Source organism: Malaclemys terrapin, chromosome 25, assembly GCF_027887155.1.
Source record: "Malaclemys terrapin pileata isolate rMalTer1 chromosome 25, rMalTer1.hap1, whole genome shotgun sequence".
Lineage (NCBI taxonomy): Eukaryota > Metazoa > Chordata > Testudines > Emydidae > Malaclemys > Malaclemys terrapin.
In genome coordinates, this window is record NC_071529.1 from 13,505,569 (window position 1) to 13,518,259 (window position 12,691).

The 12,691-nt window shown below is 58.5% G+C and overlaps 1 protein-coding gene across 4 annotated transcripts in view; it reads left to right on the top strand.

Annotated features, from left to right (window-relative positions):
• GRB7 (growth factor receptor bound protein 7) overlaps nt 1–12,691 on the top strand; it is a 49,210-nt gene that overhangs the window by 8,481 nt on the left and 28,038 nt on the right. The window contains exon 1 of one of the 4 annotated variants that reach the window (XM_054014356.1): nt 7,699–7,865. The exons of the other annotated variants lie outside the window; for them this stretch is intronic. The gene's annotated coding sequence lies outside the window, so the exon portion shown is untranslated. Of the gene's footprint in view, nt 1–7,698; nt 7,866–12,691 lie in introns of those variants that run through there. 4 annotated transcript variants of the gene reach the window in all.

Here is a 12,691-nt window from a genome sequence, read left to right on the forward strand (position 1 = left end):
CCCACCTGTGAAAGGGGGATCAATGTCCTGACTCCACTCCCAGCGAGAGGGGCAGGGGGTTAACATGTGCAAAGCTCTTTGGGATCATCAGAGGGGCGGGGGAGCAGGCCAAAGGCAGCCTGGGCGAATGGGAGAGGCAGAATGAATGAGGGATGGGGAGTTTACAGGGCTTGTTCCCTTCCCCTCCTGGTGGGAGCCCCAACACCCTCAGGGGAGGGGGAAGCTGCAGCAGATGCTGGATTGCAGCTGATTTATTGAGCAGAGGGTCTGCTTGAGTTCTGGGAGTATTACACTAGTGCTTAGAGACTGCTGGGTGCAGCAGCTACATGGGACAGTCCCTTCCCCCAAAGAGCTAACTAAGCAAGAAGATCATTATCCCCCTTTCAATGGGGGAGGGGGGGAAACTGAGGCACTGAGCGGGGACATGACTCGCCCAAGGTCTCACAAGGCATCTGGAGCAGAACGAGGAATTGAACCGAGGTTTCCAGAGTCCCAGCCTCGGGCTATAACCCGCATCAGGACGTCCGAGGGCCAAGCCTGGGATGCCGACTCAGCACCTGGCCGGTGGCACTGGCTGGTCAGGCTGATTGACTAATTCCTTCCCACCCTGCATCTTCTCAGCAAGCCATTTCTCAGGCTGGTGGAGCAGCCTTAGCCCCAACCAACGATGAGGGTGGAGAGGGGGGGGAGGGGGCGGAACGCACCCACACGGGCTGGGTTTAGCTGATCTCTGGGGCTTGCGTCCAGGGGAAGGGGGCAGACGTTGAGGTAAGGCAGGTGCCCTGGGTACGGTCACTGGGCTGGGCAGAGCGGCCAGTGCTGGGAGAGTCCCAAACTGGCTGAATGTAGGGCTGACTGTTTCTCGGAAGAAGGGATGGTGGTTTGTGGTTAAGGGCCAGCACTGAGCCTCCAGACTCCAGGCTCTATTCCTAGCTAGCTCTGGAAAGACAGCGGTTCCTAGCGCATCGGAGCAGGGGACTGTGAGTCCAGGACTTCTAGGATTTCTGACTTAGCTACAGCTTCTCTGTGGCCAAGTCACCTGGCCTGGGAAGTAGGACACCTGGGTTCTATTGCCAGTTCTCTGTGCTAGGTGCCTTATTATTAATTATTTGAATTGAGGTTGCAGCTAGGAGCCCCGGTAATGGGCCAGGTGCTATGCGAACATATCCGTGCCTCGGTTTCCTTATCTATAAAATAATGAACAGCATGACCCTCCCCTCTTTCCCAGCAGAAGGCAGAATAATGCTTGTAAAGTGCTTAGAGATCCTGCCACAGAAGAGTCAATTATTACCCTCTAGACTAGAGGCTCTGCTCTCCTGCCGAAGGGGGAAAGTACTGCCATCTGCTGTCGTTAGGCCACTGGTCTCGCCTAAGCACTGCTTTCCAGGCTATGCTTCTCCCCAGCAGGGCGTTGGCGCAGAGAGACGAGAGATTGCTCGCTTGAGGCTGTGTGTGCTGGCAGATCGCCCAGGGAGGGTTAGTATGCTGTCCTCGGTGCTCTGGACAGGGGCTTCGTTGGAAGGGATGTTCCGGACTCAGAAAGGGGTGTCAGCGTGGACCCATCTGCGCAGGGACCAGCGAGGCATCCTGACCTACTCCCCACAGTCGAAAGGGCAGCACTGAGCAACTGCCCCAGTGCAATATGGGCAACTCCCCCCTCCTCTCCTGGCTCGGGCCTCTGCAGGAGCAGGGTGCCAGGCCTCATGGTGCTGCAGAAGCAGCAGTACCAGGCAGGATGGAGCAGTGCTTGGAGCCAGCATGGCTGCGGGGGACAGGACTCTGCGTTAGGTTCCTGCCAGGAAATCCGGCTGCTAGAGTCCAGTTCCGTATCCACTGGGTGCCACGATTTGTGGAGCGTTTTGTCGAGGGAGCTGGCCAGCTCGGAGTGCTCTGAGCCCTCTTGTTGCCAGGGGTCTAGACACCAGCTCCCCATGCCCCTCAGAATGGGTTTAATGGATGATTGTTTATTATTCGTGTTGCAGCAGCACACGGAGTATCCAGCTGCATAGCCAGGCACTGCACAGATGCCCAGGGTGAGACAGTCCCTGTCCCAAACTGCAGACGGTCTGAACAGACCAGGCAGACACAGGGCGGGAGGGGAAACTGAGGCACGGACTTCTGCATTGTCATGGATTGTCCAGGCATTGCACAGAATTAACAGACAAAGCCTGAGTCCCTGTCCCCATTTTGCTGTCCTGATCCCCAGTGCAGGGGAAACCGAGGCACAGAGTAGAAAAGTGACTTGCCTGAGGCAAGATTGAGGGGGGCAAAGCCAGGATCAGCACTGAACACCCCGACGGGCTTAGCCCGCAGACCTGGGGCCGGGTGTTGGGCAACAGAGACGCAGGGGATGGGGCCGCCTCTCCCTCGCCCAATGAAGGACGACGGCTGCTTCAACAGCCTCCCCTGTCCCCACCCAAGCCCTCTCCTCCAGCTGCAGAGGGAGAAGTGAGGAATGTGTGCTGCAGAGCCATGGGTGAGTGGGTGGGGGTCTTTTTTAGCTCTGACGTCTCCCCATCCGTCACAGTTGTTTCTTCCACGGCCGGGGTTGAGAGAGGACGGCGCGGGGGAGGGCACTGATTGTGTTTTGAATTTTGAACATTAATCCCTGCACGTTGCACAAGAGTCTGGTGGAAAATGCTGTCCCAGCACTTTGTCAGGATTTACGACTCTACTGCTGCTGCTGGCTGGGCACACGCACAAAACATCTCTCTGTTAAGAGCACCAGCTACCTGGAGGGGGCGCCACTGCAGCAGCAAAGGCACCTGGGCAGGAGCATGTGTGGGCCCAAACAGGCCGTCGGCATGCAAGCCAATATGATGTGTGTCCACAATGCACGCTCACCGTGCGCCAGTGTACACCACACATACTCAGACCTGCACTCTGCACAGTCATCCTGCACAAGACTATAGCAGGGCTCAGAAAAGAACTAGATAAGTTCATGCAGGATAGGTCCATCAGGTGTCCCTGGCCTCTGTTTGCCAGAAGCTGGGAATGGGCGACAGGGGATGGATCACTTGATGATTCCCTGTTCTGTTCATTCCCTCTGGGGCACTGGGCGTTGTCTGCTGTCAGAGACAGGATACTGGGCTAGATGGACCATTGGTCTGACTGCTCTTAATCGTCTTATGTACAAACCTGCAATACGCAGCCAACCCTGAACTCAGACATGGACTACGCACACCCACCACTGAGGACGTGGGCAGTCATGCCCAATGGTTAGAGCAGAAGTCAGCAGTCACAGCCAATGGTTAGGACTGGGTTAGCTAGAGTAAGGCAAGGCTGGATCGAAGGCAGAAGCAGGGCTGCAGGCACTGTCACAGCCAGGGGGCGGCTCCAGGCACCAGCACACCAAGCATGTGCCTGGGGCGGCAAGCCGCGGGGGGCGGCCTGACGGTTGCTGTGGGGGCGGCAGTCAGGGAGCCTTCGGCAGAATGCCTGCGGGAGGTGCCAGCCAGCCCAGACGTTAGTCAGGCACAGCTGGAAGACGAATTTGAACAGTCACAGAACAGAATGCCCGCGGCTTCGGCGGTAATTCGGCGGCAGCTATGCCGAAGCCGTGGGACCAGTGGATAGGGTTACCATATCTCATAAATAAAAAAAGAGGACCCTCCACGGGCCATGGCCCCGCCCATTTCCCCACCCCTAGCCCCGCCCCAACTCCGCCCCTTCCCCCACCCTAACTCCGCCCCCTCCTCCCTCCCACTCCCAGCCAGGGGGAAAGGGCTGCCCCAGTGCTACCAGCATCATGGTTTCCCGGGCAGCCCCCAGACCCTGCGCCCCCAGCCGGCGCTTCCCCAGCGCAGCTGGTGCCCGGGAGGGGAAGCGCCCAGCCGGGGGCGCAGGGTCTGGAGGCTGCCCAGCAAACCGTGAAGCCGGTAGCGCTCGGGCTTTGGGCAGCCCCCTTGCCTCCGGACCCTGTGCCCCCAGCCGGGCACTTCCCCTCCAGGGCTCCGGCGGCTCTGCGTAACACTGTATAAGTTACTCTTATACACTGTATAAGTTACACAGAGCCGAAGAGGAGCAGAGCCCCCGCAGCTGGAGGCTCTGCTCCTCTTAGGCTCTGTTTAAGAGCCGGACTGCCCCAGCGCTACCGGCTTTGGGCAGCCCCCGTGCCTCCAGACCCTGCGCCGCCGGAGCCCGGGAGGGGAAGTGCCCGGCTGGGGGCGCAGGGTCCGGAGGCACGGGGGCTGCCCGAAGCCGGTAGCTCTCGGGCAGCCCAGTTCTTAAACAGAGCCTCCAGCGGCTGGGGCTCTGTGTAACTGACACTGTGTCAGTTACACAGAGCCCCTGCGGCTGGAGGCTTTTCTCCTCTTTGGCTCTGTGTAACTGACACTGGGTCAGTTACACAGAGCCCCGGGGGCTGGAGGCTCCAGCCGCCCCCGCTCTGTTTAAGAGCCGGGCTGCCCAAGCGCTACCGGCTTCGGGCAGCCCCGTGCCTCTGGACCCTGCGCCCCCAGCCGGGCACTTCCCCTCCCGGGCGCTGGCAGCGCAGGGTCTGTAGGCACGGGGCTGCCCGAAGCCGGTAGCGCTCGGGCAGCCCGGCTCTTAAATAGAGCCGTGGGGACTGGAGCCTCCAGCCCCCGGGGCTGTGTGTAACTGACACAGTGTCAGTTACACAGAGCCGGGCTGCCCGAGAGCTACCGGCTTCGGGCAGCCCCGTGCCTCCAGACCCTGCGCCCCCAGCCGGGCACTTCCCCTCCCGGGCTCCGGCGGCGCAGGGTCTCCAGGCACGGGGCTGCCCGAAGCCGGTAGCCTTCAGGCAGCCCGGCTCTTAAACAGAGCCGCCATTTTCCCGGACATGTTCTGCTTTTTGGCAATTCCCCCCGGACGGGGGTTTGACTGCCGAAAAGCCGGACATGTCCGGGAAAAAGAGGACGTATGGTAACCCTACCAGTGGACCTCCCACAAGCATGCTGCCGAATCCACGTTACCAGCGGCCCTCCCGTGCCGCCGAAAGCCACCTGCCTGCCGTGCTTGGGACAGCCAAAAACATAGAGCCGCCCCGATCACAGCCGTGAATAAATTATTCCAGCAGGTGAAGCAAGCAGTGACCTGTGTCTGCTACTGGCTTAAGAACAGTTCACTGACTCTCCCAACCAGTCAGGCAGCTTATAGACCAGCTACCCTGGTTAGATCGCCTGAGTCGGCCTCTGCAGTAGGCCCCTGATTCCTGACCCTGCACGCAAACATGTGCTATGCACAGTCACTGTGCACATAGCTGCACTATGCACAACCACCGTGTGCAAAGCTGCGCCATGCACCTACGCGGTACACAAGCACACACTGTGCATACACCCAAGCACAAGTACCTGTGCCACAGATGGGCAGATAAGCTCAGCAGGACAAAGCCCAACACCGCGCTGTCAGGTCACGCAGGGGACTCCCAGCCCCTTTGCTGTGCAAAGGGATCAGCCCGGACCCCGGAAGGGGGCTGTGTATGGAGAGGGGCACCCCTGGAGGCAGTACAGAGGCCCGACACGCAGGGCAACCCTTGCCCCTGCCCTGAGATTTCCCCCACTGATAACAAGTTGGAGCCTGCACTTAGGGGCAGCTCTATTCTGTGACTGTTCAAATTCGTCTTCCAACTGTGCCTGACTAACGTCTGGGCTGGCTGGCACCTCCCAGCCCTCTCTCCGTACCCAGGCAGGGTAATAAACACCCTGGAGTGTGCTAGGCCCGGACACGGCTGCTCTCGTTCTGCCCGTCTCCCCGGTGAGCCCTGAACGGTGCAGGTCAGACATATGTTGCTCTTGGCCAGGGGCCAGGCAGTGACAGGGCCCTCTGTGAGTTATGAAATCCATAATGAGAGTACTGAGTAACAGGCTGCCGGCCCCGCCTGGCACCCGCCCGCAAGTTCAAAGGGGCATGGAGAGTCCCGGACAGGGGAAAGACAGATCAGACCAAGAGAATGGCGCACAGGGGGTACTGGACACAACAGAGCCTCCATTGCGTGGGGCTCCCAGAGTTGGAGCGGCAGGAGGGCAGTGGGTTGAGATCGAGGGGCAGGCAGAGTTGTTATGGGGGGAAGCCCAGGGCTGGAATAGCCAGGGGGCTGCGGGCTGGCGTTGAGGGGCATCAGCCAGCCACGTGAGGGAATATTGCAGAGCATCTGTCCACGCTAGGCCTGGCCTTCTTTGTCCTTCCTCGTCACCCCGCAAGCGCCCCTGGACCCAGGAGACTCCAGATTTGCCGACCACCTTGGAATCCCTGGAACTGCCCCTTGTAAGCAGGTGCCGCTCCAGGCCTGGGTGGGTGCCTGGCATCTCAAGTCCTGGCAGGTGGCACAGGCCCCTGGGGTCGGGGCGCTGCGTTGGGGAGGGGTGGCATGGAAAGACATTCGCCTGCCTGGGGGACTCGAGGACACAGACCCCCACAGGGAAGCTGCAGAGCTGGAGGGGGTTGGCGTTAAAGCTGCTTCCACATCCAGGGCTGCTCTGAGGGTCAGTCCATAAAGCCAGGGAAAGGCCTAGGATGGGGGACCCACCTCAACGCATCCCCACCGACAGGCTGTGCCTCTCCCCAGCTCCCCTTACACCCGCCAATCAGTCAGGAGGGGTTCATAACGCCGGGGGCGGGGGAGGAGTGCTCTCAGACGCACCCAGCCGGGCAGGGAGGGGGAGGCACTAACCACGCCGGCTGCCATAGGGCATGGGCACCCTGCCCCAGCACAATGGGCCCATTGATTCGGGGCAGGGCGAGGAGGTGCAGGAGTCTCGTCTGGGCCAGGGAGGGGCCCGTCGGCACCTGGCTGGTGCCAGGGAACATTCCTGCCAGCGAGGGCGACGGGGCTTGGAGCAGGGTCGATTCTGTGCAATGCGGAAGCCTGATGCGCCCCAGAGGTGGTTTGCAGGCCCGGCTCGTCCTTCGGGACGTCGGAGCCCCAATGCCTGTGTTTGGTGAGGGACAACAGCCTGGATTTATGTTCCTTAGTGACCGGGCAGAGCCTGCCCTGGGTGGGATCCAGAACGGGGCCCGTTTCTTGGCCAGGGTGAATGGCCCCAAAAGGGGAGACTTCGCGTGGGGGGGAGGGAGAGCAAACATGGCAGCGGCTCGGAGCAATGGGCCTTCCGGGGGGGACTGCTCCCCTTCCTCCCACCCAACCCCCCCTGCCCTGGCTGCTCAGGGCAGCTTGTGGCCCCCGAAATGCCCGCAAAGGGTCGAGAGGCAGGTTGGCACCCCCAGGGGGCAGGGCCTGCCGCAGAGAGGTCTGTTCCCTGGGGGGCACACACAGCCTGCTAAGAAAGTCCTGAAGAATTAAGCCTGTGACGGGGGAGAGGGGGAGACTGGCCCAAGGTCACACAGGGCGAACCCCGCTCTCCTGGCTGCTAGCCCGGTGCCTTAGCCACTAGGTCAGCCTCCCTCTCCAGGGCTGTGGTGATCACAGGCTCTTTCACGGCCTCACGGGCTGAGTGAACCCACGGCCCTGTCTCCCTCCTGGTCCAGCATTCCCCTGTTCCCCTGAGGTTGGGACAAAGCCTGATGCAAACAGCGGGACCATGGGGTGCGTGGGGATAGTTGGCATCTCCTAGTTCCCGGCTATGCCGAATCCTAGAGGCTCGGCTAAGGAGAAGGGGCCGGGCGTGTGCGTGTGCACGGGGGGAGTTATCAACAAAGCTACTGAGTTACAAAGTTAATAGCAAAGCAGGCAGCCGCAGCGGGGCCCTGCACCTGCCACGGGGCCTTTTGTTGATCCTGCTGGGCCGGTGAAGCTGTTTTTCCTCTCCCCGGCGTGATGTCAAGCAGGGGGCGTGTGCTGCCAGCCGCCAGCGAGGCAGGTAGATAAAGGATTAGAGCGAAACAGGAATCCCCAGTTTTTCCGTCAAGCCAGCAGAGACGGAGTGTCTCCCCACCTCTGGGGCCAGGTAAGCGGCTGGTTTGCTCCCCCCACACACTAGTCTGGACGCGGGGCACGGTTTGTAACGCGGGGGCGAGGGCAGGTGTGTGACCCCATGCTCCTCCGGCCGGCAGGGCTCTGGGGCAATATCCCTAGTTTCAGACTAACGTGCTTTCTCTTCCGCCATGGCTCTTCTCTCGCTTCGTCGGTTCTTTGTTCCACCCTCCCCTTCCTCGCCTTCTTCCTTCCTCCATTCCTACCTTTCTTCCCTTCATTTCTCTCCCCCATCCCGCTTTTCCCACCTGCTCCTGCCGCTCCGGCCCAGCCAAGTGAGATGGGAACCGGGCAGAGGAGACGCCCTCAGGGCAGGAGAGCCGGGGCCCGTGCGGTGCCTTGCTCCTGGGGTGTCTGCAGAGGCAGGTGATAGGTGGGAACGGGACCCCCGTCGGCCATCGGGAAGGGAGTAGCCACAGGAAGGGATTCCCGGGGAGCACCTGTTTCTGGCTGCAGCAACTGCAGGGCAGACCCTAACGAAGCCAGGGCCTCCAGCGACGTGGTCACCTAGGGAACAAACTCTTCCCTGCAGGGCCAGGAGACTGATCGTGAGTCTCGGGAGCGAACCTGGAAGCCCGGAGTCCAGCACCTGACTGTGTGCTGGGTTTATTATCTCAGCGGCTGAGGGGGCCCCCCCCCGGCCTCTGTCTTTGTGCTCCATCGATCGTCTCCAGCTGCCTGGGTTACGCGCGGATCTGGCACCTCCGCGATGTGGGACTTGCTCCAGGATGCTGGAAAGTGCCTGCAGGGGCAGGCGATGGGCAGGCCGTATTAGGGGTACCCAGGGCAAACAGGCACCATTGACGCTAGCGAGCGCTGACCTAATGCCACGGTGATGGGCAGGGGGTAAGGATCTAGTTAGGCCCGACTAGGAAATACAATAGAGTAGGACGGGAGGAGGCTTCTAGCGGGAGCGGCTTCTCCCCAGGAATATCCCAGCGGGGCCAGGTTACCGAGGAGAACAGCGATGGCTGGAGGACCTTTCTGAGGGCCAGATTTTGAGCTCGCAAAGAGGAAGGCACAGAAGCCGGGGGACGAGGGGAGCCCTTCTTTACTCCTGCCCCAAGCTGGGTCTCTCGGCACCCTGCTCAGAGTCAGGGCAACGGACGAGCGAGACATGGCACACATGGAAGCCCTCTACAGTGTAGCCAATGGGGGCCAGCCGAGCCAGCCCGCCTGGGACCCTGACTGAGCCCTGCTGGGGCAAATGTGCTTTGGCCTCTTCCCTCGGGTCATTTCCTCTGCTGCGGAGCCTGTGTCCAAGGATGTCAGCAAAGGGCCCACATCCTTCCTGCATCCCAGCAGGGCTTTGTCCCCAAAGCCAATTGTCCCTTTCCCTCCCATTAACCCTTCAAGTGCTGCCCGCCCACTCGGGGAGCGCTCAGGGACGGCAGGACCCTACGTACATGTCCGTGCCCCCCCGCCCCCCCCCCCCGAGGTCCGTGAACCGGAGTCTGGCTATCCACTCGGCTGCCAAGCGAAGAGTTCTGCTCCTGCTGAGGTGGGGAGACTTCCCGGCCTCTCCCAGCCAGTGCCCTTCAGTCCTGTGGTCGAAATCACACCGACCCCTGCTGGGCCATGTGGCCTGGCACGGCTTGGAAGTTGCTTGCACAAGAAATGCAGGCAGACAGCCTTTCTATGAGACGCTTTAATGGCTGAGCTGGGAGGTGGCGGGCAGGTGAGGGCGTAGGTTACTGATTAAAGCCCTTGGTTTGTGTTTGCTGGGTGGGCCGGCAGTGCTGGATGGTCTCTCAGCGGGTGGCAGGGACAGAACATCCAATGAATTAAGCTCTGGGGCACCCGTCTTTCCCACCCGCAGCCCATCAGCTCAGCCAGGCACGGCTGTCCTGAGCTCACCAGCAGGCTGCAGAGCACTGGGGCATTCAGGGCAGGGATGAAAGAAGCAGCGCGTCCGTGAGCCAAGAAATGCTGCGCTCTGGCTGGTTGTTGCTGGTGCTTTGTCAACCATCACTAAGGCCTGTACGGGCAGGCTGGGCGGCTGCTCTAGTCGTGTTTAAACTTTAAACAGCTTTCATGGGCACGGTTGGATTTTAAAAGGTTCGAAATCCAAGAGCCTGGGAGGTTCTAAAAGGAACAAGCTCCTTGAGCACATGAAGTTATTGATATATAACTGTGTTTTGATAAATGCCAGCCGTGCACAAAGCGCTCCAAGTCATGGGGCCAGAGCATCAGCCAATGTAAACTGGCCTGCACCCATCGCACTCTGCTGATTTAGACAAGCTGAGAATTCGGCCTGTTGTCCCTGCCCCAAAGCGCTGACAGTCCAAAAGAAAGTTCTTAAAGGTTCTAAAATCCAGAACTCACCGAGGTTTAAGGCGGTCTCCATTGTAGAACCCAGGAAGTTCTAAATGGTTCTCAGTTTGAAAATCCACAAAGTTCAAAAAGTTTGAAGTTCTAGAGCCTATACTATCCTGAGAGATTCTTTGTTTTGGTTAGAAACTTAGAAAGTCAAAGAACACGCCCGTGTAAGGCACATACTCTAGAACCCAGGATGTTGTCAGTGGTTGGTTGGGGGCTTCCCACCTGTCCAGTTCTGTGCTCTCAGCCATCTCAATCTTGGAACCCCTGTTTCCCTGGGAGCACTGCTTTTCATTGCCTTTTGTTCAGGATCCCTTGTGGCAGGAGATCACACAGATCTGTGAGGTCCCGGGGGCAGCGTCTTACAGGAGGTGGTTGTGATAATGGGCTGAGTTTCAGGCATGGCATCCAGGTTGCTTGGAGCATCAGACAGTGTTTCTCTGTGAGGTTAAGGAAGCGCCTTCGTGCTTTGGTTTGGCTTCGTTTGATTCCAATATACCAGTACATTTCCCCACTTCGAGCCCTCCCATCAGATTCTCCATTTGCAGAGCTCTGATCCGTCACAGTCTTTCCGCCTTGTCGTTTTGTCAAGGATAAGCTGTTTCCACACTGGGATGCCGCTCTATAATCTGCACTTGCCCGTTGCAGCAAGGTCTGGGGAGGATGCCGACTCGAGGGCCGTCTTCTCAAACTATTTGGATCAGGTGTCTCTACCCATTTTTGTGGCCCCTGTCTCTCCTTCTTGTTTGTTGACAGCTTGGAATTCACAGAATTCATGAATCTGAAGATTTGTGATGATCAGCGCAAATCGTAACGAGCTAGCTGTGTTTCAGGGGAGATGTAAAACTGAGGTCCCAGCCACTTGTGGCCATATAATTTTGCTCATGCTTCGCATTATAGGCCTGTATTCTAGCCAAATTCCAGCTCTGCCTCCTTAAATTCTCCTTCATGTTTCAACTGGATGCGGCAATCGTCACTTCAACTCTTGTGTAGTGTTGCGGCGACTGTTAAAACAGCTGCTGTGTTTCACCCTAGAGGTGGCTGCATTCAATGGAAAGTGAGCGGAATCCTGCACTTAGAAAACCAGGCTCAAACCTCAGTTTGGCTTGCGTTAAATCCACAGTAAGTGGGGGCCACTCTAGCTTTCCACCGGCGAAACCGAGCTCTGAACCTAGTTGTTTGGAAAGCCGCTTCGCAACGTCAGGCCTTGAAATTGCTCCCCCTTCCAGCGGCACGCGTGAACTTTCAAGCACAAACACCTTGGGAAGTTGGTCTTGACAGAGCATGAGCCTGGGACCTTGACCAGAGACAGATAATGGACTCTGAGCTTCCTGCCCTACCAGGCAGGCAGCGACCTGCGAAGGGCTGGGGAGAGACAAATATGCCCCCCTCCCTGGGGACTGTAAATAATAAATGAATGATTAAACCCTGAGATCAATAAGCCTCTCGCCTTGGCCTGTTGAACAAATTAAACTTTAAATGGGGCTGCTTTCTCCAGGACGTGCTGTTGTTGGCCGTGTACAGATTTCATCGGGGTTGGTTTTTTTAGAGAGGGGTGTGTGTGCGTGCAGGTGCGTGCGTGTGGTCGGTCTGTGTGTGCGCATGTGTCGGTGTGCTAATGGTCTGTGTGTGGGTGTGTGTCTGTATGGGTCTCCTTTTATTTATGCATCTCTCTCTCTGTGTGTGGGAGGGTGTGGGTATGTGTTTTGCATCCTAGCCAGTGGCTTTGCCGTTAGCCAGGAAGTTGTTTTCCAGGAGCAGGCTCCCAGGCAGAGAGCAGAATACGTAGTTTGCAAATGTAGGAGTGGGCGGCAAGTGGCCCAACTTCCTGCTACACTTCATGCCTGGGCCGCTCAGCTGCCCTTTGTAGAGGTGATCGGAGATCAAAGAAACAGACTTTTCGATGGAGTATTCGGGTACCTGGCTTTCCGAGGTGCAGTTGAGATTCTGGAAGCATTGATGTCTCCGAGTGTCTATCCGTTTGCAGTGTTGTTGTAGCCATGTTGGTCCCAGGATGTTAGACAGACAAGAGATATTACCTCACCCACCTTATCTGTCTGTCTATCTATGCTCTTTACAGAGTGCTTCTTCTGGTGGTGTCTCTCCCAGGTCGGCGCCCGCCTCCTTTCACCGGAACACATTCAGTTACTTCAACCCTGTTTTGCCAGGTTGGAGAGTGACATCCTTGCCCCACCCCCAGTGCCTCTATGAGCATCACGTAAAGTAACGCTTTGGGACAGGTCCCCTGGGTGAGGGGTGGAAGGAATCAGGCCTGGGACTCGGCAGGCAGACCCTACGAATCCACATCCACATTAAAAGGGAATTAAATGGTCTACACTTAAAACTTGGGTCAGCGCCTAGCAACCCCCTGACCGACACAGCTGGGCCGCCTTAATCCCCAGGGTAGACGCTGCTATGGGGGCAGAAGAATGTTTCCGTTGATGTAACTAGAATCGTTCTGGGAGGTGATGTTCCTCCACC